This window comes from Miniopterus schreibersii, assembly GCF_964146895.1.
Source record: "Miniopterus schreibersii genome assembly, chromosome: 4".
Lineage (NCBI taxonomy): Eukaryota > Metazoa > Chordata > Mammalia > Chiroptera > Miniopteridae > Miniopterus > Miniopterus schreibersii.
In genome coordinates this window covers 62,794,979-62,819,480 of record NC_138105.1, presented here as the reverse complement: position 1 = coordinate 62,819,480, position 24,502 = coordinate 62,794,979, and the positions used below count along the sequence as shown (strand labels likewise).

Genomic DNA, 24,502 nt, shown 5'->3' with positions numbered 1-24,502 from the left:
GTGCGTGGGGTTCATTTATTTCCATTTCCATTTCTTGAGCACTCAGAGGTCCTGAGGGAATACATGGTGGTGGTGGTGGTGGGGGCTGCCTCTAGTGAGAGAGTAGGTTAGCTCCTGTGCAGAGAGGGAGAGCCTGAATCACTTTTTCAGCTTTGCCGTTTCCTTCCCATAGGACCTGCTTCACAGGGAGGAGATGTCCAGCCCCGCTGTTGGGGGGCAGTGGGTAGGGGAGAGGGGATAGCTCAAAGCAGAGTTAGCTGAAGGGAGTGTGAATGAATGAACTGAAAGAGATACCCCATATAAAACACCCAGGACAGTGCCTGGCACAGACAAGTGTGCCATAAAATTTGGCTGTCATTATTCTCATTTTTATAATGAGGACCTTATTAGAGAAATAGAGCTCAGGGGTAGATGAAATAAAGGTCCTTGCGTACTATGTTTTGACTTTAATGGGAGCATTTGTACAAGCAAATTAGAGGCCTCCTAAAAGGGAACCTGGGGGCAGTTAAGAATTTGGTGAGAGAAAGAGGAAATGGAAAGTGTGTTTCCCTCGTGGGAACTGCTGGGTTAAAAATGGTCCCTCTTTCTAGTGGCGAAATCTCCCTACCCCTCGCCCAGTGATAAGCATTTTGTCACCAGCTCTTTAGAGCAGCATTTGCCAAAGAGTATCCAGAGAAGCTCTATGCCATAGTTATAGATGTTCCATTGGGGAAACATTCAAATGAATACTCTCAGAAATATGTCATCCATATTTGCACTAAGGTTATAAGTCCTGCAGAAAAGATGCCTGTATCACTGGGATAATTGGCATTCCTTAAATTTGACCATACAATCCTTGCAGGGGCATAGGGAACACATCTATTAGGGCATTAAAGGCAGTAGCATTCCACATCTAGTGACGGCTGAGTGGGTGCAGTTCTGGGACCAAACAGGTCTTTCAGGGGACATTATTCATCCCTAAATCTAGCCAGGATGGACCTACACTCAGCAGTGTCCAACTTAAAGAAGACCCTCAGAGACTGAGCACTTAAGTGCCACTGTCCCAGCCTCATATATACTCCATGAACATAGACTCCTACCCCTGTCAGCCTTAATCTTCCTGCTGCGGCTTTGCCCTTTCCCATCTTAGACCCTGGGAAAAACATGTCTCTTAGCCCCTAGCCCTCCATGGTGATGGCCACAGCTCCATGTGTCCTGAAGACTGCTAAGACAAGTACAGTTGATGGGGAGGTGGGGAGAGGAGAGGCATACCTGGAGTGGACCCCATGTCATAGGTCTCCCAGCCCCTAGAGACCCCCTGCCTAGGAGTTATGGGCTCCAGAAGAATGGCGCTCTGAGGTGGTCACAGATACACAGCTGCTGTCATGCTAGGGCTGGAAGTGTGGTAATTAAGAGAAGTTCTTGTTGGCTTGGTGATCAAGAGTTTCTCTTAGACTCTGCTTCAGTGCCATGGTAAAGGGGGAGGAGCATGCTGTCTCTGTGAACGAGCATGGTTGGTGGTCTGGTGGTCAAGTGCCTGCACTTGGTCGGTGGTCTGGGTTCCAGCTCCAGCTCCGGACTCATTGTGTGAACTTAGGCAAGTCACTGTGTCCCATCTTCCTCATCTGTAAGACAGAGATGCTAACAGGGCTCTGTGTGAGAATGGAGTGGGATAGTATACCAGGAGTCAAGTTCAAAATATGAACAGCCACGAAAGCATGGGCAAGGATCTAACAGAACTGACACTAGCCACTGTCCTGAGCAGGATCAGCGAGACCCCTGGGGATGGAGGAGCCAGGCAGTCAGGAAGCTGGCATGGCAGACACTGACCAACTCCTATAGACTATGCCAGTGTTTAACATCCTAGTTGGCCACATGCACCAGCTTAATAATAGCCTTGTCTGTACATAAAATATTCAGTCCTTTAACAGGCAGCACACAGTAGGCATTCATTATATTTTTATACTTATGGTCAATCTGAGCTGATGGGGAAGCACTTTTTTTTCCCCCCTGAGGAAAAAGGCCATCTTCTGAGGGACAGGCTTCTCGTGAGTGTGTCTCATGGACACTCGTCCTGTAGACAGCAGTATTTGCTTCTTGCCCCCCTCCCCCATCCCCAAATCACTGTGTCTGATGACCAGCCAGGCCTAATTAGCTCTTTAACCAGCAAAGAGACTTCTCCAACTGCCCATCACACACAGGAGTCTGAATGGTCATCCAAAGTGTTGAAAGAGCTGACGGGCAAGGAGAAAATGCTGACGGGCAGGAGAAAATGGTGGCTTCACTTTCTGGGGTTCTCAGCAACGCTCTGAGCTGTGCCAGGCAGTGGTGGTGGGGGAGGGGGCAGCTTTTTGAGTCACTCTGCTGTTTTCCAAGGTATGATTATTACTCACAATGACAGGTCGATTAAGACAGCAGACTGGAGACTGCATGTTTGCATGCACTTTTTACCTAGACACATGGTTGGAGAGATAGGATTGCAGGAGTTTGTCTTCAAGGCCCCTTCAAGTGTGCTATGGGAGGACTGCAGGAATGCACACTCCTTTGGTTTTCTGGGTCTCCCTCAGCTCTTACCTTTCCCAGCAGTAAGGCTTCTGCTGCTCTTATAAGGCAGCCAGTCAGCATGACTAGAACTAAGACCAACGACTGCCAGTACCCATGGAAGGGTGAGTCTTCCCCTTTTCTATCTTGGCTACAGTTCACTAACATTTTCCTTCTCTCCAGTCCCCTGCTTCCCTTTTATGTTCTGAAATCCACCTACACAGAATCTGGCAGCATCACTCACTAGAGAGGGAGACACAGAGGAATGCACCTCGCCCAGTATTTAGAACTTGGCAATCGCTTCTTAGCCTTTTGGCTAAGATCAAGTGTAGAATTTGGGACTGGCTTTAATTCTTGTCTCATGGACTAGCTTCCCTTTCAATCAGGGCAATTCTCCCAACAACTCTGAGGGCACCAGGACATCAGCCCTCCTTTCTTGTGCCCCTTCTTTCTCTGAGGGTCTTCCACCTGACTCTCAGACTCCCACAGCTGATATGATACCACTGTGACACACAGGGGCCCTGGGGTCTCCTCAAAGACCTACTGGGAATTCTACCCTGAGTTTCTGGGTGGTTCCCTTTCCCAACTGATCCCTCCTCTGGTCCTGGCCACTGGGAGCATCACATCTTTTCCTGGTTTCTAAATTAATGCAGTTTGTTCCTCCCTAACCTCAAGCATGTCTTCTTGTTCCCCAGGAGCATTTGGAGTGAGAGCCTGGCTCCCCTCCCTTCAGCTCGGGTTTACATTCTCCCCACCCCCAGTTCCTGCTCCAGGCAGGTTACAGATGATCTGATCCTCAGGCACCTTTGAAAGTGCTCCCCGGCAGCATCCAGTTACTGTCCACAGCCCCCAGCTCCAGGCAGGCAGCAGTCCCTGGCTCAGCAGTTTGTCAAACTGGGTGAGTGGAAAGGCAATTGAGTCAGGACACATGGCTCTAGTTTAGATCCTTCCACTTGCCAGCTGTGTACTTTTGGGTGAGTCTCTTTACTCTTCCAAGCCTCACTTTTCTCATTTGAAAGTGAAAAAATAGTACTGCATCCCTCAAAGGGGCATTGAGAGAAATATTTGACTTGTGTGAAAATGCCCTGTAAAATACCGCCAAGGATTCTCCCTGGAAAGATAGTTTTGGGTTAGAAAAATGTGGGTTTGAGTCTCGACTCTGTCACTTTCTACTACTGTGACATTGTCAAGTCATGAAATCCCTCTAAACCTTAATTTCCTCATTTGTAACTTGTTCTAAGCATTTGTTTAATATTTCTTTACCTCTTTACTACTGTCACGCTCAGGGCATATTCTTATTTCCTTGTATTTGAGGGACTGTATCTGTCCCTCAAGTTTACAGTCTGGTAGGGGAGGTAATACATAAAGATAAATAACTGTTAGACAAGATGGGGACTTACGGTGCCATAAAAGAGGTACCGATAAAGTCCTATGAGGTCAGAGGATGGAGAGATTACTTCTGTCTGGGGAGTCTAGGAGTGCTTCCTGGAGGAAGTGGCATTTGGAAAAGCTCTGAAAGGATAGGTAAGGTATGGCCATAGAAACTTGGGATGGTGGTTGTGGTAAAAGAAGAATGTAAATAAAAGCAGGTATGATTCCAATGACTCATTTTGGGTGGAGCCAAAGGTGTCAAAGTGCAATAAGGATAAGGTATAAGGGCAGAAAGTAAGGTAAATGTTGAACATAGCCACTGGGGAGTTTGGACATTATTCTGAAGGCTGTGGGGAGCTGTTAGGCTTCACTTTGAAGGCTGTTGAAATATTGTCTTGTGTGAAGGGACCATGCTCAGGTTTGGGTAGCAGTGTGTAAAGTAGATCGGAGAGAAGAGAGCTTGCAGGAGGAGCAGATAGGAATATTATAAATAGTTTAAGTCTTGCCTTGGCCGGTTTGGCTCAGTGGTTAAAGTGTTAGCCAGAGGACCAAAGGGTTGTGGGTTCAATTCCTGGTCAAGGGCATATTGCAGTTTTGATCCTGCCAAGTGCAGGAGGCAATCCACTAATCGATGTGTCTCTCACATCGATGTTTCTCTCCCTCCTCCCCCCTCCCTTCCACTCTCTGTAAAAAAAAAAAAAAAATCAATGGAAAAAAAATCCTCAGGTGAGGATTAACCAAAAAAAAAAAAAGTTTAGTTCTTAAGAGTCTGGATAAATTGTGTAATTCAGGATGACTTGGGGGTTCCTGGAGAGGATCTGATCTGCTGGTCACTTAGAGCTTCTACATTCTCTGAGTTGAAGTTGGTCTTTAGAACAATGTAAAAGATGTAGGGTATATGGGAGCCTCACATGTTTAGGGTATATATGTAATTTGCCATTCTGCTTAATCCTCTCTTTCTTTTGTGCTCTTGATTCACAGATAACTCCTTTCCCTCTGACCTCATCTTGGCTAGGTATGCACTAAATGTCAGCCTGCCCAGAGGTCTAATGGCAGCATCTGTGTGGCAGCCTCCTCCAGAACCAAGGGGGAGATGCATTTAGATCTGCCCCCACCCACCCTCATCAGCTCAGAGGACCCCGGTGCTTCACCTCCAGCCTGACCCTCCTCCCTTGCTTCAACCCTCCACTTGCAAGAGTCTATAAGACATTGCCACTCAAGTAACTCATCTAAGATGTAATATGTCGGAAACTTACCATTTTTCATATCAAACCATCTCTTCCTTCTGGCATCCTTCCTGCTATTCATGCCTTTGTCATTCTCTTGGGTACTCTGGTCAAGAATCCTTGGAGTTATCTTCCCTTTCTCCTCTACTTTTCTCTACTTTTATCTTCCCTCCTAACTAATGTGTCCTACATTCTTACTACATGCCAGTCATTCCTTCCTCCCCTTTTCCCTGGCTGGCCCTGCTGTAGCTGAGCCTATCACCTAATACCACCCAACATTACCTAAGAGCCTCTCCCCTTCCTAGCTCTAGCCCCCACAGCGCCTCTAGGCAAATCCAGATCTCTTAAGTTTACTACTCAGTACCCTCCATAATCTGACCTTTGTCTACCCTGCTCACCTAATTTCCCCATACTTTCCTCCACTGCTCAATGGTCCCCATCAAACCTTTGCTCAAGTCCTGTGTCCTGCCCAGAATGCCTGCCCCTTCTGTCTTCCTCAGTCTGACTCCCTCTGGCTCAGTTCCTGGCCTGGGAAACCTGTGCTCTCTCCAGCAGCCTCTGGGCTTGGGCTTTGGGATCTGAAATTCCTCCGGGGCAGGCAGGTGCTTTTCCCTTGATTTTCCTTCCAAACTCCCTCGAATTCCAAGGATAAGAGTTGTATTTCCCTCTTCTATGCGCTCATGCCTGGCTCATCCTGGCCAGATGTGATCTTCCTCATTCCCTGTGCTGGGTGACATAATAGCCAGTTGCCACAGCACAGGACCCCATTCTCCCCCGAGATCAGGATGCATTTCTTGCCTCTCTGGAATGTGGAGGTTTCCTAGGGCCCAGAGAGAGGGAGTCAGGGTTTAGAGCTGGAGCTCAATAATCCCTCTACTAAATTCCTTCTGTACCTCTCTAATCCATCAGATCCTTGCCTTTCCCTTTTCCCTCATCCTGCATCTTATTGAGCCCGTCTAGATCAGGCTAAATGACAGAACAAAGACAGGGAGTAGGAAAAAAGGCAGGCCGCCTTTGCAGAGGGTGAAATCACTTTAGGGACACCAGAGAGAGATTTGCAAGGCAGAGGTTGGTAGTTTTAGTAATCTGGACTCCCACCTATCTGTGCACAGGCACAGGGCTTGCTTGCTATGGTAATTGTACTTGGACCTTTCTGGGTCTTGCATTCCAAGATCTGAAAATACTTAGTCCACACCGGCTCCTTTATCTTCAGAGAGTGGCCCTCTGTTGTCCCCAGAGTCCCTCTGAGCCTTCTCCCTCTTTGTTTACCTCTCTGTATAGAAAAATCCTTCCTGCACCTGTTAGATTAACACTTCATCACCCACCTCTGTTCACTTCCAGAGAGAAGGCGCTGCCCTGGGACAGGGAGTCCTGGGGGAGCACTGGGTCTGGTCACTCGTGGTTCTGTCACTGTCCCTCTATATGTCATTGGGTGAGTCTCCTGGGTAAGCCTGTTCAAGCCACAGGGTTTTCATTTATACATACAGTAAGGGGGAATGTGGATGGACTTGTTAACAAGTGGAGAGTTTTTTTCGAAATGGATCTTAGGAGAAAGCCCAGTAAATAAACCAGGTTATAGAAGGCCCTTGCAGGGTTGATTCGGGGAGGGCAGGTGCCTGCCGGACTCTTGACCCCCTTCTGCAGTGGTCCCTGGGCCCACATCATCTTGGATCTTTTCCAGGGTCTCCAGCTCCTGAGGTCCTCATTGCTTATGTGTGATAGAGGCTGGAGAAAGGGTCCAGATTCAAGTGGGTTCAACAAAGAATGATCTCAAAGGAAGGAATCCAACCTGGGTCATGGCGGGTGTATGTGTTGGGGGCAGGGGTGTTGTGTACAAGCCCTGGGAGAAGATGCACCACGTTCACCTGTGAGCAAATGCACATGTTCATGGGAGCAAAGCCCAGGGCTTTCATCTGAGCTCCAAGCCACTTATGGCCCCCCAAATATTAAGAATGACCCACGAGGTTTTGTAATAATTTTTTACAAACTTTTTATAGGATTTACCTCAAAGTCAATGTCCTAATCGAGGACACAGCTGGTGCCTAACACACAGTCTGCATTTGATGAACATGCTGTGTGCCTGAACATATGCATGCCTCCGTATAAGGAGGGATGTTGAAAGAAAATGAATATGTAAATGTTTCAGGGTAATATTTACTCTATCATTTTGGTGACATGTTTTAAACCACATACTATATAAAATAACACATTAAATTATAATTATTTACTTTAATAATTATAAACTCTCTGTTTATAAAACATTTAATCTTTATCCGACGAAAGGGAACTTTAGTTCCTGGCAAGGAGTGGGTCCTGCTGGCCGAATTTAAATGCTGACGGAATTTAAATGCCGTCTTTTAAAGGTTAAACACTTCACTCACATCTTTGACCTTAGTGTCCTTCTCATCACAGAAACACTGTTTGAATCAGCTGTCTGTGTTCTGACCTATATCGTTGCCCCTACATTCTAAGGAGAGTTGGCTGTTTCTTATCAGGTCAGAAGGTATTTATTTTATTATTTATTTTATTTAAGTGTAGTTAGTATACAATCTTATATTGGTTATGTTAGTTTCAGGTATACAATATAGTGGTTCAGCATTTTTATACCATACAATGTGACCACCCCACGAATGTTTATTTTTTAATAACAGTTTTTTGAGGTATAATTCACATATAATAAATTTTATCCTTTAAAAATGTACAGTTTGGTGAATTAACAGAGTTGTGCAACAATCACCACAGTGTCTTTGCAGAAGATTTTCATCACCCCAAAAAGAAACTTGTACCCTTAGCAGTCATCCTTATTCTCCCCCCACCCCAGTCCCTGGCAACTACTAATCTGCTTTACATAGGATTTGCCTATTTTGGACATTTCATATTAATGGAATCGTGCAACACTGTCCCCTTTTATGACTAGCTTCTTTCACTAAGCATAGTGTTTTCAAGGTTCATTCATGTTGCAGCATGTGTCAGTCTTCCATTCTTTTTTATTGCTACATAATATTCCATTGTGTGCATATACTACTTTTGTTTATCCATTTGTTTGTTGATGAAGATTTGAGTTGTTTCCGCCTTTTGCTATGGACATTTGTGTACAAGTTTTGGTGTCAACTATATGTTTTCATTTCTCTTATTTATATATCTAAGAGTGGAATTGCTAGGTCATGTGATAACTCTATGTTTAACATTTTGAGTACTTGCGGAACTGCTTTCCACAGCAGCTGCACCATTTTACATTCCCATTAGCAATGCATGATGGTTCCAGTTTCTCCCTATTTTCACTGATACTTTGTTATTGTCTGCAATTTTGATTAAGCCATTCTAGTGGGCTTGGAGTGGTATCTCACTGTGGTTTTAACTTGCATTTCCCTTATGATCAATGATGTTGAGCATCTTTTCATGTACTTATTGGCCATTTGTATGTGTCCTTTGGAGAAATGTCTAATCAAATCCTTTAGAACGTATTTCTTTTAGATTTCCACAATATACCACTTATACATTGCTTTTAAAAAATGATCTTTTAAATTCTTGTTTACAACAAAATTCAGCACTTGTAATTGTGAGATTACACGCCCCTCCCACCAAGTTACTAAATCTACATTATAGCATCATGCTTAAAAAAACCCAGCCACTCTATCCAGTCACCTTTGTAAGCATCCAAGACTTGCATTGACTGAAGTGGTGTCAGGCTAATATTTTTCCCCCAAACAGTACATTTTTGTTCAAAACAGGGTAATTGAAAAAGAATTGCATAATATGAAAGATTCTGTCAGGGCTAGAATATAAACTTCCTCTTTTCTGACAGGTAATTTGGGGAGGGAAGAGCTTGCCTTATATTTGAAAATGGATGGGTGGATGAACAGATGGACAAATGACTTTAGGAATGAATAAATGAACCAAAGAAGGAGTGCAAGCTAGCAAGCCTGTGGAGTGCAACCAGGCAACCACACCAGTCTGACCCTCCTTCTCTCCTCTCAATTCCTACTCAGAAAACCAGCACTGGTTTATATTTTATACCATATGGAATCATACATAAAGTTGTTTAAAAAACAGGTTTGCGGTTACAAGTTAGAAACAAGGCGCCATATTTTCTGTTGCCTGGAATACCTTTATATGGTACAACTTGAGTCTGCCTAGTTTCCTGGAGACGATTGAGAAACCCAAAGACCAAGTAACACGACTGTAAGATTGGATTCAGCGTTATAGTTGCTGTAGCAGGACCTTTAGGGGTGTGACATGATATCAGGATTCTCTTAGGGTTTGCCTTGTTAGGGCCCTGAGTCATTGCTGCTGTTCCACCAGTGCGAGGACTTCAGGGCTGCTGGTGCCTCGTGCATGGCCTGGTTCCAGGGGCCTTCCTCTTCTCCCTCCTCTGTGGTGGGACAGCCACATCCATCTCATAAACCACACTCACTAGTGATTCACCAGCAAATTCCACAGAGGGACACTGCCTTTCACAGTCTTCCCCTTTGGTCTTTTCTTAACAAGACACATGTGAGCTGGAGAATAAGACTCTGGATATTGGGGTAGAGCAAGGAAAGAAAAGAGAAAGCATGGCAGGCAAAGGGACAAAAATGGAAGCTGTGACAAGACATATGAAATGACAGAGACATGGGCAAAAGCCGTAGAGATGGCTTTTGAGGCACAGACCCTGGAGGGGGATTAGTGACAGATGATATTTTTCTTTAGAAAGAACTTCATGGCAGCCACAGGACAGGCTCCTGTGACATTTACTCTGAAGTGTGTATGGCTGGAGTTGAGGTCAGGGAGCAAGGGACAGGGGAAGGACGTGTGGACATGGCCTGGACTCCTTCCTTTACCAACGGTGGTCTGTAAAGAAAGTTAAGGCTTCACATCTGTGGACATCAGGCAAGCGTCCGGGTCCCTTATATAGCATTTTAGTCCATTCCTAGATGGGATCCCAGTGACAGTGACAGCTAGTCTTTTCTTCTGTGCCATAACAGCACTGAATCTAAACTATCCCTCAAGGGGATGTTTCCCTTGGTTTTTAAGCCTTTGCAAGGAAGGAGAGTTTATATCTCCCTCCTCAAAGTCCTGTTTCTTTTTCTGAGGATGTGGGATCATTGGCTCTGATGTGGTAAACCTGAGGGCCAGCTTAGCATATACTATTGGCCAGGTACCATGCTGGGCTCTGGGATACAAAAGTGAACAAGGGACTGTTCTCAAGGTGACAGAGCAGTGCAAGCAGTCACAATAAAACCAGACGTGTGGCAAGAGGGTGGTCAAATGCCAGAGGCATGAGACTAGAGCTACCAACTTTACCAGGGGGTGGCTAAAAAGACTTTACAAGTAATGTGATTCTTAGAAGGGTTTTGAAGAATGGGTAGGAGTGCACCAGGCAGAGAAAGTGCGGGGAGGTGCTCTTACAGGTGGAGAGTACAGTATATTTAAAGATAAGAAGGCACCAAAGAGTGTGGCCTGTTTGGGAAGCTGTGAACAGCTCAGGAAGGCTGAATCCAGCGGAAGACTGAGGCATCGCTCTTTGTCATGGCCTCTTGTCATTGGACGTTATTCTTTAACAGCAGGAAGCAATGGGATATATAAGATAAGCATACATGTAGGATCTATCACTATAGGAGTTTTTAAGCAGGGAAGAGAGTCAGATTTTTGTTTTGGTAAAGAAAACTCTGGCCCTGGGTCAGAGCAGCTCTTGTGCCAAACACAGAGAAGGCTTTGATTCAGAGACCCCCCAGACAGGTATTTCTGGAGCTTGGACAAAGACTGCCAGCAGGGCCAGGCCTATGACCTGGAGTTCCGCTGTAGGCTTGGGTGTCTCAGCTATCCACACTGCTGGCTGGCCAAAAGGGTGGTGGCAAGGGCTAGCCCAAGGGAGGAACCCACTTCCTGCTTTCGTCCCTGGCATGTCTGTGTGCAGAGGGTAGTGGGGCAGAGAGAAGAGAAGAGAGGGGGGCTTTTCCTGATGAACAAATGCAGAGGGTCAAATGGTGCTTCGTCTGTAGGAATCAGGAATCTATGAAGAAGACACCTACCTGGAAAGCAAGGGGGCAGACAGGCATCTGTTTTGGTCCCAACAGTAGGAATAGGGTATTGCACTGGAATTACAGAGCGTATAGGATATTCAGGCCTGGAAGACTCCAGTGGAGGGAAAGGGACCGGGCATGCGACAGAAGCTCACATTCCACCTTCCTGGCACCCCTCCTCCCAGAGCTCTTGGCTGTACTGGCCGTTTCTACTGGGCACATGTTATCTTGAGATAAAATTATTTTTCACAAGTACATGCCTTGCTAAACAGAATGGTGGGAGGCAGGGGCCTTGTCTTGAGCCCCTTTGCCTCCCAGTCATTTTCTAGCAAATGTCAGGATGTGAACCTCTTACTCAGCCAACATTTGTTCAGATCTGAGGAGGTTTTAGGGAAATGATCTGAGGAAAGTGCTAATTTAGAAATGGTCCCCAACACTGTGGAAATGAAGGGCATCAGAGGGCTTTACATGAAAACAAGATAAACAAAATTTTATCAGCTCCTAAAGGAGACCCATGGGCAGAGGACTTCCTGATCCCAGGGGGGACACCCTTTGGAGAACATTCTGAGTGGAAGCAGCCTGCACCCTCCAGTGTAGCCCCAAGTAGCACTTCTTGAAGGTCAGTGTCATCAGAATCAATGGAGGGCTTTCGACAGCACAGATTACCAGCTCCAACTCCAAAGTTACTGCTGCGTCCTTCTGGGGCACATCCTGAGAATCTGCATTTCTGACAGTTTTGCAGGTGATGCGAATTCTGCTGGCCCAGGGGCTGCACTACAAGAGCCACTGGTGCAGAGCCAGTTCTGTTACTTAGGGGTGTGTGCTAGGCCCCCCCACCCCCAGTCTGCAGTCACATCCGGGCAGCCATTTCTTCCTTTTTTGGTTTTGCTTTGTTTTGTTCCTAACACTCCAAACATGGTTTTGATGCCCACCGTGGTTGAAACACCTACCATGTCTCCATTTGCTCTGCAATCGAGCCCCACCTTTCATTTGCCCAAGGCCCCCTGAGGGCCTGGTGGACTTTCCCTGCTTCTTGCCTTTGTCCATGGTCTTCTCTCCTCAAGACTGCCTCTCCTGGGCTTCCTAAATCGCTACCTCTATGACCCTCTTAGGCCTGAACCCTAATGCCAGCGAGGCATGCCTTTCCCCCCAGTGCCCTCAGTCTGGTTTCATCTCTTTGTTCCTTCAACCCTCTTCCTGACTCTGATAGGACTTTCCTTCTGCCTTATTTTATTGTTGGTTATATGTGTGTCCTCTGTCTTAGCACAGCTGCCATAACAAAATACCATAGAGCATGTAGCTTAAACAACAGACTTATTTTCTCACAATTCTGGAGGCTGGAAGTCTGAGATCAGGGTCAGCATGGTCAGTGTCTGTTGAGGGCTGTCTACGTGGCTTGTGGACCTTGGCCTTTTTGCCATGTCCTCTCATGGCCTTTCCTCGGTGTGTGTGTGCAAGTTGAGAGAAAGAGAGAAGGGTGGGGGGAGAGGGCATGCTCTGATCATTCTCTCTTTTCTTATAAGGACACTAAATCTATTAAATCAAGGCCCACCCTAGTTTAACCTTAATTACTTCCATAAAGGCCCCATCTCCAGATATAGTCACAGTGGTTAGGGCTTCAACATTTGGATTTTGGAGAGATGCAAACATTTAGTTCATAACATTGCCTTTCCCAATTAGACTATAAATATTGAGGGTCACAGTCATGGTGCCTGTGCCTGCCCTCGGTGGCTATTGTGGGAGGTGTTCCATCAGTGTCTACTTAATCACCGTGAAGGTTTGAAAACAAACCCAAACAAGCCAAGGCCTACTTGTTTACTTTGGCCCTTACTGGCCCCTAGTTCTTGAAACATAGCCACAAAGGCCAAGGAGATGGAGAAGAGAAGGTGTTGGCTGCACCCCGTCCATGAGATGGCGTGGCTGGGTGCCAGAGCTGTCAATGGATTCATCAGCCTTGAAAATAACGTGATTACTAATCTGTAATCACTCAGGGAACTGCCACCCCCACAGCCATATTAAGAATGTTTTCTTCGGGCAAAATAAAACGTGCTGCCTTTGGCATCCAAGTCCGCCTCGGGAATCTCATTATCTGATGGATCCTTCTCTTTGTTAGCTTCCTCCCTCATTTCCTCCAGACCTGCCCCTTCCAATTCTCGGATGACAGAGAGCCAAGCCCTCATTCTGCCCTCTTCAACACTTGAATAACTTCCAAACATGGTCCCTTTCCCCAAGACTGTCTTTTAGTTCTTGCTGTTTTACCTCATTCCTCTGAAATGAAGCCACTGGTGTCCCCTGGCCTGAGGACCCACACAAATCACAGAAGCCCGTGATACAGATACATTTCTGGGAACTACTGCCCTTTGCTGTCTATTTACAACTGTTTAATGACAAGGTCACCCGGGGGGAGACCCACAGGATGTGCTTATCTTCAACAACCTCTACCTTGTTCATGAAACTTGTCCCCAGCATTCTGGGCTTTTCCCTAGTTTTTCTTTTCTTTCCTGTTCCTCTGAGTTTCCCGGTTAAAAGAAGGAAAATAGAAACATGCCCTAAGTTTGGGAAAAGGGTTCCTAAACTCAGTTCTTGACCTCCTCTTTCACTTTTCAGGAAAATGGCAAGCCTGTCAGCTCACTCCATTATGCGCCATCCCTCCTCTCCATACCCTCCCGTCTCCCAAGCCTTCCCCTCCCAGCACAAGCTCGGGCCTGATATGCTTGCTCCTTTAAATATGAAGCAATCTAGTCTCCCAGTGGAGACAAGGGAACATCCGCCTCACACAAACAACTCACGATCCATCAGCAGGCAGTGTTCATAGTGGTTAGGAGTAAGCCCTCGGTCTCAAGGTGTGGCTCCTTACTTCCTGGACCTGGACCTCAGGCACATTCTTAACCCCTCCGACCCTCGGCTTTCCTACACGCCTAATGGTGATAACGGTAGTGCTTCCCTTAAAGACATAGTGCAAAGATTAAAAGTTGATAACATATTTATGTGTATAAAGCACTTAGCATTGATGCATTGCACATAAGTACGAAATACATTTAGCAATTATTTTTATCAATGGCACACACTATTAGAACACAGAAATATGTGTGTAACTGAAATTCCACCTACTCCCCTCCCGCACCTCCCCCCAACCCGTCCACTTGTCTATCACACTTGGCCGACACCCCAGCTTCATAGCCTATGGCAACCCAAGGTCTTGCCCCAGGATCTCTGCCAGTTCTAGACTGACTTCCTTCACTTCTGACCCCCTCTGTGCTGTCAGATCTTGCTCAGTCTCATTGCTCCAGGGCACAGAACACAGCCCATTCACTAATTCTCCCCAGAAGCCCAAACACACAGAGCATTTGATTTTGTGGTTTTACTGAAGAATTGGAGGGAGGAGGAAGAGTGTTATGGACAGGGTCAGGTCCTGCAGCATCAGTCTCTTTTTCTGCTCTCCCTTTCCTCTTCCCTCCTTTCCTTTTCTAGAGCAACGAACAAATTATACCCTGAGCCTCATCTAACTGCAGTGATTTAGTGGAGTGTTATCTTAGTCTGTTTGGTCCGCTATAACAAAATACCATGGCTGGGTAGCTTATGAACAACATTTCTTTCTCACAGTTCTGGAGGCTGGAAAGTCCAAGATCAAAGCCCTGGCAGATTCATTGTCTGGTGGGGACCTGCTTCCTGGTTCATAGTCTTTTTACTGTGTCCTCTCATGGTGGAAGGAGCGAGGGGTCTCTTTGAGGTCTCTTTTAGAAATAAGAACAAAAATCCTATCGTGAGGGCTCTACCCTCGAGAGCTAGTCACCTCCCAAAGGCCTCACCTCCTAATACCATCACTTTGGAAGTTAGGATTTCAACATATGAATTTGGGAGGAATATAACTGTTCAGTCCATAGCAGGTATATTTCTAAACAAATAAAGTTTTCTTCCTGGAAGACTTTTGTTACCTCTCCTAAGGGAATAGAAACCTTATCATCTATTACTCATGTTTCAACAAAGATACTACATCCTTGGGGCAGGACTGCCCATGTTGACATCGGGTTAGCTTGAGTGCTGAGTGGCATGGTGAAGGTGGGGACCTGCCACGAGGCTGCTGCTCTGCCTGAGGGTTCTAGGGGCTTGGAGAACAGGGTCTGTGGGAATAGATGCCCATTCCCCACCAAAGGCAAACTGAGCCAGGGCTGGGTTTTTACTGCTCGTAAAAGGAAGTAGTTGCTCTCCCCAGACCGCAGATCTGACTTTCTGGTAATGGGACTTTGTAACTGATCGAAAAATTTAAGAAGTAGACAAATTATATTACACACAGTTGATTCAGGCATGAAAAATAAACACAAACCTATGACAGGGTTGACACACACGGGAAGATGAGTCAGGTAAAAGTGTATACGCAGCTGCCATGAAGGGGGCCAGGAGCTCATCACCCTGGCAGTCACAGTGAGGGCTCTGGGCTGCGATGGGAACTTTGAGAAGCAGGAGAAGCTCATCACTGGCTACAAAGTGACTGGCCCTTTTCACATGCAGTCCCCAAAGTGTCCACACTCCTTGTTCCTCAAAGTGGTACTCATGTCTCACACCTTTGCCAGAGGAGCTGTTTCTTCTACCCAGACGCTCATCTAGCCTCTTACTTCCTCCACTTTTCATTCACCCTTTGAATGCACCTCAGCTTTCTGCTGCACCACCTCTGTGGCCACTTCCTGACCTCCTCTCGCCTGTCCTCAGAATGACTGGCCCTGCTCTTATGGTGCTCCCAGCACAGGGCCTTGGTGATAATGGGCACTTCCTCCGTCAGACTCTCAATGAAACCCTGTAAGACATCTTACCTATTTTTAAATCCACTTTCAGCCCTACCTTGTGGCTTAGGCAGTATCTGGCCTACAATAAATTCTCCACGTATCCTTTACAAATCCATTCGCTGTGATTCTGAACTTACGGAGAACCTTATTCGGCTACGAGCCTAGTCGCTCAAGCCTGTGGTATTTATTATAGGCGGTTTGCCCTCTCAGAATTTCCATTTCCTATTTGTGGAATGAGGAAGAAAGAGCTCAAGAAAGGGGTTCTCTGAATCCTAATTTTTACTCTATTCTCATAGAACGACTTGCTTTCTGTTCACATGTTGTTGTGAGTAATGGGGAAAGTGATGGAGAGTTTTCTGTGATCACAGAAAAGTGGAGCATCTTAAAGGATCACAAATGCCCCATTGAACAAGAATTACTCGGGGAAGGAGTGGGTAGACTGCAAGGACATCTAGTCTAAACTCCACCTCTTGGAGAAAGGTCTTCTTTCCCTTGAGCACCTGTGGAAAATGTCTCCCAGAGAATTCATCATTGTTGGAAAACTCTTATTGCTAGAAGGTTCTTATTTTCACAGAGATGAAATCTCTAAAACATACCCTCTGGAGCTAGAACTGCCCTCTGCAACAGCCCAGAATAATGACTGTTTCTCGATATGTCAAAGATAAGGACCACCCACCCCCTTATCTCTGATCTAGACATAACATAAAGAGCTGTCCACCCCTTCCTTGCATGACATGGTTTTCAGATGCCCTGCCTTTCTGGCTCTCCAATTTTGCATACATAATTTTGTCACCATCTTAAAATGTCGCGGCTAGCAGTACACATAACACTCCACAAGAAACAAGACCTCTTAGCTGGTGGTTCCCAGACTTTGTCACTGTGGGCTCCTGTCTTTCCCCTCTCCAAACGTCCCTTTTGTTTGGAAATATTCTGCTAATTAAACTTACTAAGTAAAACCATTTGCAACTCCCTTTATGTTTGAATTCCTCAGCCTGGCTTTCATGGTCCCAGGAGTTCTCTACAGTTTGTGTCTGGTCTGCTCTCCCAGCCTTGCTTCTTACCATTCTCATATTAGTCAGCTTAGGCTGCTGTAACTAATACCCCTGACTGGGTGGCTTAAACAAAAGACATTTATTTCCTCACAATTCTGGAGGCTGGAAGTCCAAGATTAGGGTGTCAACAAGGTTGGTTTCTTTTGACGCCTTTCTCCTTGGCTTGTAGATGGCCCTCTTCTCCCTGGGCTCTCACATGGTCTTCCCTCTGGAGCTAGAACTGCCCTCTGCAACAGCCCAGAATAATGACTGTTTCTCAATATGTCAAAGATAAGGACCACCCACCCCCTTGTCTCTGATCTAGACTTAACATAAAGAGCTGTCCCCCACCCCTTCCTTGCATGACATGGTTTTCAAATGCCCTGCCTTTCTGGCTCTCCAATTTTGCATACATAATTTTGTCACCATCTTAAAATGTCGCGGCCAGCAGTACACATAACACTTGTCATGCCCTTGTCCCAATTTTCTCTTCTTATAGGACATCAGTCTTATTGGAGTAGGGCCCACCCTAATGACCTTCTTATACCTTAATTACCTCATTAAAGTCCTTATGTCCAAACACAGTCACATTCTGCAGTACTGGGGGTCAGGACTTCGGCATAGGAATTTGGGGAGATACTATTCTGCCCATAACATTCTACCTTACCTTTGCCTATTTAATCTGGTTTTACCTTGTCTTAGAACCTACCCTTCCTTTTTTGTTTTACTTCTGATGCCATTGTGCCTCTGCCTCTTGCCCTGCCTCCCCTACTTCTCTTTCAAGGCCAGTGTTCCAAGAAGCTCTCATGCCAAGGGGTGGTCCAGTCTGTTTAGACCCACAAAGATGGAGAATTCCCTTCCTCCTGAACCAGCCCATTCTGCTGCTTCAATAGCATTCCACTCTAGCCACACAGACCTAGAAAGACCTCAGGTTTCCCAAACCAAAGGTGCTTTTCCTTCCAATTCAGATAAAATGGTCTCTCCATAAATAAAATTATCTCCAGATAAAATGAGAGCTGAGTAGCATATGGGGGAAAGAAATAAAAAATATCCCTGAAAACTAGTGAAAACTAGTTTTCAGTGCAAACTGGTGAAACTAGGTTCCTGAAACCTGTCTACTCTAAGATACTGTTCTTAGGGGGCAGTCTTACACAGAACTTGGCCCTCTTTCTATGCTGTGAACACAAGCATTTCTTAATTGGTTCCCCACAATTCAGGAGAATTGCTATCCATGTTCCTTCTGCAAGACAGGGCTCTCCTAAACTTCACCTGCCGAGATCCCTCAGTCAAAGGAAAATCAGCAGAGCCTACTTTTCTTTCCACTCCACTCTGTGGTTCCTCCCCAGCATGCACACACTCCAACACACACACACACACACACACACACACACACACACACACACACACACACACGCACACTTCCTAGAGCTTCAGCCTTGTACATCATCTTCATGCTGTTGCTTAGCAACCAATAAGGGAAGTGTGATAGCACCTCCTAGCACTGCCCATGGAACATAGCAGACAATACAAACAGTTCCCTGGCTCCTCTCTGCAACTAGAGGAAGGTAACTGTCAGAGGTGGCCAGCATTATGCTCCAGAGATATTGGCTCATCATCCGGGGGCCCAAGTTGGTTGTTGCTTTGCTTTTACTTGGCATTGGGTAATATATTTGTGGGGGTGGCTGGGTAGGTGGTTCTTGAAGGGCCGGATCTCTCTGCTTGCACTTGTTCTCAGGACGCCTGTGATGCAAAAAGGCTGCTTGCAGAATCCTCTCTGCTCCCACGCAGCCTTGCCCTGAACCAAGCCAACAACTAGCCCCCCACCAGCCACCACATTTTCTGCAGTTTTTTTCCATTTAGAGGTTGTTCTGCAATGCTCTGGCACTGTGCTGCCCCACTCCTCCTTCTTGCAGACCTCTGTGCTTCCAGTCCCTCGTTCCTCTGCCTTTCAGATGCTTCTCCATGCTGCTGGACAGCCTCCAGCTCCTCAGATCATCCATGTCTCTCCCCCATCTCTGTCCCTTACATTTCTTTTTTTAAAAAATATATCTTTATTGATTTCAGAGAGAGGAAAGGAGGGTGAGAGAGAGATAGAAACATCAATGATGAGAGAGTCATTGATCGGCTGCCTAGCCCGCCACTGGGGCATGTGTGCCCCGACCGGGAATCGAACCCTGATCGCCTGGATCCCAGGTCCATGTTCAACCACTGAGCCACGCCCGGCCAGGCCAAGTCCCTTACATTTCTTACATCCCAGCCTCTGACCACTGGCCCAGAAGCCATATAGGTGACATCTGAAGCCCACCTCTCTGTTGGTGTCCTGATCAGAAACTAGGTTGTTGTGACTTGGAATTCCCAGGTGTTGTCTAGCAGGAAACAGTAGAGAAGGAGAGAAAGTCTGGAGCCTGAAAACATATTTCAATTCCAGATCCTCTTTCTCTGTCTTGACTATGTGGTTTAGGTAAAGTTTCACTAACTTCTCTAAGTCTATTTGCAAAGGGAGTGGACTATTTGCCTCACTAGGCTATTATGACAATTATATAAACTAATAAATAGAAGGAACCCAGAAAAATACACAGCATAAATTGGAGAACTCTAGACCCCTCTTCTCCTTCCTTCTCTACACTCTTTATTCTATTGGCACCTGCTCTTCCTCAAGCAAAAACTAGTCTTCTGGTTGGATTCTCAGAGGCAGAGCCATGTCATGACAAGAGCTCTGGGCTGGGAGGCAGAGGATCAGCTCAAGGTCTGTACCATTCAGTACCTCTGACCTTGGGTCCTGCACTCAACAGCCCTGAGATTCCTTTATTCACCTGTGAAATGGAGCTAAGAACACCTGACTTGTCTAATGCACAGAGTTGCTGTAAAGCTCAAAGGAGACAATGTGTGTCAATATCCTTTACACATGTAAAGGTATCTTACAAATTTAAAGATAAGAGTTCTCTTGGACAAACCTGGTCCCATTCCCTCCACCTTGTAAAATGAAGAAATTGGATTCCAACGTGTCTCAAGCCCCCTTAAGCTCTAAAATTGTAGCAGACTGAGAGATGACAGTTTCTTGCCCTCCGAAGGCCTCAATGGGCAGAACTGAATCCTTCACGCACAGCATTTGTCTTGTGGCTGTGAGAATAATTTGCATCAATATTTCCACTCTCTAATCCTTGGGGTCCCATGTCCAAGATGGCTGGTTATCAACCTGTCAAAACCTCACCCAGAAATGTTTTAGAGGTTTCTTCTAGTTTTGGCTTGGGGATGCATAGAGCTCTGTCCTTGCACTGAGGAAAACAAATGAGTCAGAACATGCCCACAGCATGACAGAGGTACCAGGGAAGCAGCCACTGGTATAGGTGTGTGAAGTTGATGTCACAGGGACTTCCTTGGTGGGTATGTGTTTAGTAGTGGCCCGAAAAATAGCTGCATTTGCAAATGGAGGATACTTGAAACAAGAGATATTAAAATATGTAACATCAGTAATTTATAGTGATTTAAAGAAAAGTATGACCAACAAATAGAATTTGGATGTTATTGAAATCTTGAAGATTGGGAGTCTGGCCAAGGATGCACATTCTGAGACATTTGCATTCTCTTCAGTGCGATTTCCCCAGGCAATTATAGAGCCTCTTTTTATAAAGAGGATCCCAACAGGAAAGATGGGTGATGCCAGCAGCTCTCAAAGCTCTGGCTTGGCTTAGAAATAGGTGCAACTTCACTCAGGGGCTTTACTGCCAACTTCCCTCTAATCCCATGACTTCAGGGGAAAGAGGAATAGAGCCTTCTGTTAAAAAGTTGGGAGCTCCTGCTTTATAATAAGGTTATAAGAGGTCGGATATAATACAAGTGTCGATGGTTAACCACAGTACCACTAACTCTTTAAAAATAGAGTTATTTGGTGGGAGAGCAGTGGGAAGAAGATGTGATCTATGTTATGACTGGACCTGTGGAATCATTATCATAGAATCAGAGAATGTTAAGTTGGAAAAGACCTTGGCAATCACCTAGTCCAACCCATTTATTAACCAATAAGAAAATAGTTTCCAACATGTTAACAGTGGTCAATCGGAGACTGCGGAAATGTGGGTGATTGTTATTTTCTGGGTTGTTTCTTTTAGTTTTCAAATAATAAAAAAAAAACCCAAAAATAAAAAACCAGGAAAGGGACTTGCCTAAGGTCCTGTAGCAATGTGGAGGCAGAACTTGCCTAGCTCCCAAATCTGTTGACTTTCATTCCTCTGCTTTTCTCAAGGGGTGGGGTGGAGGGGTCGGGGGGTGTCTATCTGAGACTAGAACTGGGCTTACAATTTCCAGGATAATTTTATAAACATTTTCCTCTGAACAAAACATAGGCTTATTTTACAGGAAATGTTAAAAATGAAGTCAGTTGTAAGCAAATCTCTCAGTGCACACCTGGTTCTACAGGGTTAAAACTGCCTGCTGAGGGTAATGTGAAAATGGAACCTGTGTTTGGTTTTCTTAACCCACATCCTACGTAGCCTATCACTTTAGGAAAGAGGAACACAGCTAATGGGGTGGTAAGAGCACTGTGAATGCCTTCCCCCGCATAGGCTCCTGTCTACAGCTTTTGTTCCATGGTCTCTTCAATAAATATGACTCAGTCTGCTGTTTGGGCTCCACTTCCCCTGCGCTCCACTGTGCCCGTCATGCGTGACTCAGGGGGCACACTCAGGGGCCCCATGGTTCGCACTGCCTCTCATCTCCTGGCTGCCCAAGCTCCCTTCTGCTTGTCTGAGCACTGAGATCCTCCACCCTTCCCAGCTTTCAAAGCACCAGTTAATACGGATGGTGTCACCCCCACCTTCTCATTAAAAAAAAAGTGCTGTATACTTATCTTGACAAACAGCCAAAGTGCTTTTTTCACCCACCTACTCGTCCATAAAATTTGTAGTCTCCAGCATATGCGTGATACCCAGAAGGCCAAGTAAAGGTCAAAATGTGTTCCTGTGAACAATGAAAACAAAAGACAGGAAAACCTCCTAGTCACCTCTCCTCTGGTAAATGCTTGTTAGAGCAAGAACATTATATATACTCAGTGTGTATGGAGGATGGGTCATCTGGGCCAGCCTATACTTGTGAACTTGTTTCAGCTGGAAGAGTCAAGCTAGGAGCTTCAGTTTAGTTGGAGGCACTTTATTTTGATCTCAAGGCAATAGTAAAATGTCCCAGCCTTTTCTATAGCAAAAATAACAAAAAGCATTAAATAAGAAGCATGGGGTCTCCTTCCCCTAAACTACTGAGGCCACAGTCACCTCAAGGAGACAGAGAGGCAGAGAACTGCCTGCTCCTAGGGTTGATGATCCAGGCTCAGGAGTAAAGAGGGTTTAATGCCAAAACTATTTCTGTGGCACCCGCTATGAAAGAGGCCCAGAAGGTCTATAGCACAAATTTGCCATGAGCTGCACATCAGTGAGGCTGTTAATGCTGGAGGCTGAGTTCTGTCAGATGCCCAAGATAAAGGCAATGGGGCTAGCATGTCAAGCCAGTGAGTCACTCTTAGTTTGGAGGATGGCATGCCCCGTCTAAGAAGGTACTATTATTTGCCAAGACATCTGGGATGGAGTGCCTGTTGCTTGCCCATCTGCTGTAGGATTTTTCTCCCCCCTTCTTCTCATGGGATAGGAAGAGCCCATCTTGGCTTAACTGTACATGTTGACCTCTGAGTATGAGGAAGCAAAGACCCCAACACATTTGTTCACATGCGAGTTTCTCTCTCTCTCTCACACACACACATACAAACTCTCTCTCTCTCTCTCTCTCTCTCTCTCTCTCTCTCTCACACACACACACACACACACACACACACACACACACACTTTGGTCACCACAACACATCCCCATCCTACCCTGTAATGGCAGATCAGACCAAGATCAGTCCTGGAACCAATGAGGGGCTTGAGTGGTTGGGTTGTTCTAAGGGGATGCTGCTTTGAGGGTGTGATTTCCCACAGTCCAGCTGCTTGAGGAAGAGTGGCCAGGAAGTGCCAACTCATTCAGCCCTATCAGTCACTGAGACCTGACCAAGGCTGGCTTTGGAAGACATTTCCTAAGAGCAGGAGAAATACAGCATCAGCAGACATAAGCCTACTATTGAGGATGAAGTGAGAAAAGGAAGGCACCACACACCTGTTAGTGTCATAGCCAGTACTCTTATAGTTGCAGATGACAGAAACCCCAAAAAGGGGATTTTCTGACTACAAACCCAGATTAAGGGAATATTTGGGAAGCAGCTGAACTCAAGCAACTAGGAGCTTAGACAGGACCTAGTGTCTCTGTGTCTGCCTCTTTGCCTCTCTGGCTCTCTCTGCATGTTGGCTTCATTCCCTCAGGACAACTTCTGTAAAAGGCAGAGGGCATAGCTGCTAATGGCATCCAAACTCTCACCCATGGCCTTCTCAACCAAAGGAGAAAGCTCCTGTCCCTAAGCTGAAGTTTTAAAAATGCCAAAGAAGAAATCTGATTTGTTTAGCTAAGATCATGTGCCCAGTTCTGGACCAATACCCTGGCTAGGAGGTTGGGGAGCTGTGTTTGCCCCAGATTGAAGGCCAGACCTCGGGGAGGAGGCAGCAGAGATGGTCTCTTGAAGGCAGCCTCCGCTAGAACCAGCTGATTGCTGTGGGTGGAGTAATACTTCCCTGCAATGACTGTAAGTGAAATTTCTTTGAAGGGGGTGGAGCTGTTGCAGGCACACAAAATAATTGTGGTCCCCTGCAATAAATTTGCAAGCTTTGGCCATGTAGTAGTTTGTGATCTGTGATGAGCGGGTATGTGTATCTGTTGCAAGCTTTGGCCATGTAGTAGTTTGTGATCTGTAATGAGCAGGTATGTGTATCTGTTAAATTTGAGAAATGGAGGGAAATGGTGACATCTAAAGTGCTTGGGAAGTGGCTGTTAATTATGTTATGGCTGAGAACTATATAAAACTTTGCAGAAAGAACAGACGGCAAGGTCATGAATTATACATCAATAAATCATTTACATACTTCGAGGCTGTTTGACAATAGTTATTATATAAAAGAAAAAACTGAGCTTGACTTCCTGGTTGTGTTGGCCTGCTTATAAGATTTGAAAGACCAAGTCACATGTTTACAGGTTGTTCTTTCTTTCCTGAGCTTGAACACAATGTCAGTATTAGTGATGGTCTTCCCATGGAATCATCCCTTATTGTTTTTATTGTACTGCATCTGTCTGAAATTGAAAAACAACCTTGCCCTTACAAATTGAGTGAATGGTGCTCTTAGAGTAAATAGCTATCTTTGATTCTGCCTTTTAACTCTTCAGGCTGTACTTTCCCCTTGTTCAAAGGGAGTCTTAATGTTTTATTATTGGTGGGTACCTAATAATTGGTGGGTACCTTCCAAGGATGTCCATGTCCTAATCTAACAACCTGTGAATATGTTAATTCACATGGCAAAAGAGACTTTGCAGGTGTGATTAAATTAATAATCTTGAGATGGAGAGATTATCCTGCATTATGGGGGTTGACTTAATGTTATCACAAGAGTCCTTATAAGAATGAGACAGGAAGGTAAGAGATGGTGAGGACAGAAGGAAATGAG

The 24,502-nt window shown here is 45.7% G+C and overlaps 1 protein-coding gene across 5 annotated transcripts in view; it reads left to right on the top strand.

Annotated features, from left to right (window-relative positions):
* Nucleotides 1-24,502, top strand: part of PTK2B (protein tyrosine kinase 2 beta) — a 118,208-nt gene that overhangs the window by 2,473 nt on the left and 91,233 nt on the right. The window contains exon 1 of one of the 5 annotated variants that reach the window (XM_081134672.1): nt 23,491-23,589. The exons of the other annotated variants lie outside the window; for them this stretch is intronic. The gene's annotated coding sequence lies outside the window, so the exon portion shown is untranslated. Of the gene's footprint in view, nt 1-23,490; nt 23,590-24,502 lie in introns of those variants that run through there. 5 annotated transcript variants of the gene reach the window in all.